The sequence below is a fragment of the Urocitellus parryii genome, chromosome 3, assembly GCF_045843805.1.
Source record: "Urocitellus parryii isolate mUroPar1 chromosome 3, mUroPar1.hap1, whole genome shotgun sequence".
Taxonomy (NCBI): domain Eukaryota; kingdom Metazoa; phylum Chordata; class Mammalia; order Rodentia; family Sciuridae; genus Urocitellus; species Urocitellus parryii.
In genome coordinates, this window is record NC_135533.1 from 160,174,854 (window position 1) to 160,179,139 (window position 4,286).

The 4,286-nt window shown below is 39.6% G+C and overlaps 1 pseudogene; it reads right to left on the reverse strand.

The window, feature by feature from the left end:
* Positions 1-1,302: 1,302 nt before the first annotated feature.
* On the reverse strand, positions 1,303-4,004 carry LOC144253663 (superoxide dismutase [Mn], mitochondrial pseudogene; annotated as a pseudogene).
* Positions 4,005-4,286: the final 282 nt, after the last annotated feature.

Here is a 4,286-nt window from a genome sequence, read left to right on the forward strand (position 1 = left end):
CCTCAATGACATATATAATGGTACTTCAGTTTTCTTGTACATTAAGAATGACTAGCTGGGTGTGGTGATGCACTCATGTAATCCCAGTAGATTGTCACGCTGAGGCAGGAGGATTGCAAGTTTGAGTCCAGCCTCAGCAACTTAGCAAGATCCTAAGCAACTTAGTGAGACACTGTCTCAAAATAAAAATATAAAGACGGGGATGTGGCTCAGTGTTAAGTACCCCTAGATTCAATACTGATACCAAAAAAAAAAATGCCATTTATCTAAGAATATATGAGGTTTTCTGGGGTAAGACAGAATCTTACTTGATTTTCATGTTGCTGATCTTGTTTGTCAGTTTCATAATAGTACCTCTCCAGTTTGGGGTGAATTGGAGTGCAGTTGATTGAAGGAAATTGGAAGTTAGGCCCTCCCAAGCAGTGTCCACAGATTAGACATACATAGATTTCCTTCATGTCAGCCCCATTGTTAATTTACTGCCAGACCAAATATTTACAATATATAAACAAGAAAATGTTTGTGCTAAGTCGTAAGTTAGACTGGTTGAATTTACTTGTATTAGCTGCCATTTATAATAGCATGCACTTCAGCACTTTGATGCTGAGGTCCACTCATCTCAGTTATCAACATAGTTATGTTATGTGTATCCTGGAGATGTTTTATGTGGAAAAAAATAAAGTGTGTGTACCAACCTTGGAAGTGTTTGTGTCACATGATTAACTCCCTAGAAAAGTTGGCTTCTATTTTTATTATCATAGAGTTTTTCATGCATAGGACTTGGGAGAATCGATTTATTTCTTTTACAACAGATTAACTCTGTTGCTGCCTGAAAACACAGGATAGAAATTAATGTTAGGCATGGTGGCACAGGCCTGTACTCCTAGTAGCTTGGGAGGCTGAGGCAGGAGCCTCAAAAAAAAAATTAAATTCAATTGATAAAAGCAAAACTTGTATTTCACAGATATCATATCAGTGAAGGTAGTTTTTTTTTTTCATTTTATATTTTTTTTATTACTTTTTTAAAGGTGCTCAACACAAATTCAAATCTCATTTTAAGGCCATGAAATTGAGGGACATGATACAGCAATTTCTTAACATGAAAATTTAATTACTACGCAACAGTTTAAGCAACAAATTCAAAATAAAATATCTGTATCACTTGCTTGTTTCCCTCCAGCACAATTAAGACTGTGGCAGGCACTGCTGATCTGGTCACACAAATCCTTGCACAAACAATATTTGTTCTTTTCAAAAGAAAAATGGAAATTTTACTTGTTTTTCTTTTCTATTATGGAAAAGAGAGTTAAACATCATCTTCTGCTGGCTATTCTAGTCGTGAGTACATAGATCCTCTTGGTCTCCTAACCTCCATCCAGCATGGAGGAGCACAAACATCATTCTCATCAACAGGAAAGCCAGAGCAAAAATAGAGCCCCGTAGAAATTTCAACATTGAATTGTTTTAAAATCTGAAAGCTTAAGAGTCAAAGCTTTATGTGTCAGTAGATTCTGCAAATCTTTGTAGCTCAAGTTAAACCCTGATGTAGCAGATTTACATTCCAAAGCCCATCTCTCAGAAAGTCCCACTTTCCTCTAAGGTCTATTAGAGGCCGGCGGTAACCACATGCCCCCCATTTGCACTCTATGAGAGCCATGTCCCTGTGATATAAAGGACAGCAATCGATCTCTAGAGTGTTTCAATCAACGCACGCACACACATACACCCTTATCAATAGTCAACACTGTTGACATTAGAAAGCTAAATACTTTTCTAACTGAACTGTGAAGAAAAAGTATCTTGAATTTAAGGTCTGTTTTTTTTTTTAAACTTCAGTCTTCAATATTGAAATTGCTAAGTTACTCCATTTTTCCATGAAAAGAAATAAAAAAATTAAGTTGGGGGGAAAATGTTTAAAAATGACCTTGGGAAAACATTACTAAATAGGTTAAGAAAAAAACCTACATATAAAGAAAACATCCCAATAGGAGATTAGGATACTCACAAGAGCAAAACGGATAATAAATAACAGAAGAAATGAAATATTCAGTAATAAAACTATGAAATAAATTAAGAAATGCCCAATTGATAAAAGCCATATAGCCATCAAAGATAATGAGGAAGATGATGAAAGATGGGGACCTGTGACATGGCCACACAGATACCAGCAGAATGCTTGCCTGCCTGCCTGCCATGTGAACAGCAGGTATACGGTGCTCCTGCGCAGAACTACCTGGAACGTGAGCTGAAATGCTGTCACTGATCATGGGGAGTTTTCCCTTTGTTGAAAAATGATATAAAGGTTTTGGAATGGCTATACATTCTTTAGAAGAAAACAGAAATATAAAGCACGTCTTTGGAAAGAAATCATCTGAGGGGACACAGTGCTGACGCCAGGCAGAAGTCCATTTGCCTGACTAGGGAAGGTGGCTTGTGGCCAGCACAGCTCTCAGGAGAGGGAGGCCCTTCAACAGGACGGAGAGATGGGGAGTGCCCCAGAATGCCCATGGCCTCACCCTGAGGTCCCCACTTTCGGCAGTGCCAACCAGGCCCCGATGTGCCCACCTACAGCACTTTTATAAATATATACTTCTGTGTTCAAGAACAAAATTTTACACCAGTCTTTCATAAGTCCAGATGCATAATTATCTTCTTATAATAAAGCAGCTTTCAATCAGCAGTAAGTCATATAGTTTTTAAATGACAAGATGATGTTAGCTATTTATACATGTGACCACAGACCATCACCATATCATTGGGTGATAGCCATCAGAAGTACCACTAGACAGAGCACTATTACATAAACGAAAAGAACAATTTTCAACAAAAGAGAAATATCAGTTTCCTATTTTACTGTGACAACTGGGGCAAAAGATTACATTTTTCTCTAAGTGTAACAGAATAGAATTACAAAGCCTTTCCCACAAGCCCCCAAATATAGGATAGAATATTTTTTATTGTTCTTTGATGACAATTATAAACCACTAGTAAGTTTAGCTCTCTGACAAAAATGTTCAGTTAAGATTAAATTATACAGAGCAGTAATGATTCTCAAACAGTTGCCTAATAACAAAATTTTAAAATAGGAAATTATATTCATAGCACTAAATTATTGTTATCAAATATGCGAACATCAATGAATCACCATATGTCATCATATATCATCAACATCAATAAATGCTGTAATCAAGTGCCTTGTTAGTATACTGCAGTACTCTACTACAAAAATAGTCATAAGGAGTTTAACATACTCAATATAATGATGATGTTTTACTTTTTGCACGCCATGTACCTTTCAGTTACATTCTCCCAGTTGATTACATTCCAAATAGCTTTTAGATAATCAGGTCTGACATTTTTATACTGAAGATAATAAGCATGCTCCCATACATCAATCCCCAGCAGTGGGATAAGACCTGTTGTTCCTTGCAATGGATCCTGATTAGCACAGGCAGCAATCTGCAAGCGTCCCTGCTCCTTATTGAAACCCAGCCAACCCCAACCTGAGCCCTGGACACCAGCACAGACAGTTGTCAGCTTCTCCTTAAACTTGTCAAAAGAACCAAAGTCACGTTTGATAGCTTCCAGCAACTCTCCTTTGGGTTCTCCACCACCATTAGGACTCAAATTTGTCCAGAAAATGGTGTGATTGATATGACCTCCGCCATTGAACTTCAGTGCAGGTTGAAGGGCTACCTGAGCGGTAACATCTCCCTTGGCCAGCGCCTCGCGGTACTTGTCCTCCGTGGCGTTCAGGTTGTTCACGTAGGCCGCGTGGTGCTTGCAGTGGTGCAGCTCCATGATCTGGGCGTTGATGTGCGGCTCCAGGGCGCCTTAGTCGTAAGGCAGGTCGGGGAGGCTGTGCTTCTGCCGGCAGCCCAGAGCCCCCAGGGCCGGGGCCAGCCTCGCGCCCGCGCTGCACGCTGCCCGCGACAACATAGCGCTCTCCGCTGTCGGCCGCCGCCTTAGAGCTTCTCAGACGCAACGCCGAACCAGACCCGCGAGCGTGTCAGTGAAGGTAGTTTTACAACGACTTTTAAATGATAGGTATTCAGGGTTCGAGTTGTGGCTCAGTGGTAGAGTACTTGCCTAGCATGTGTGAGGCCCTGGGCTCAATTCTCACCACATAAAAATAAATGAATAAAATATGGTCCATCAGCATCTAAAAACATATTTTTTAAAAATGATAGCTATTCAATGATAATATGTATATATTTAAGATTATTTTTGACCCAGAATCTTTGGACGCTGAGGCAAGTTCAAGATTGGTGTCAGCAACGTAGTGA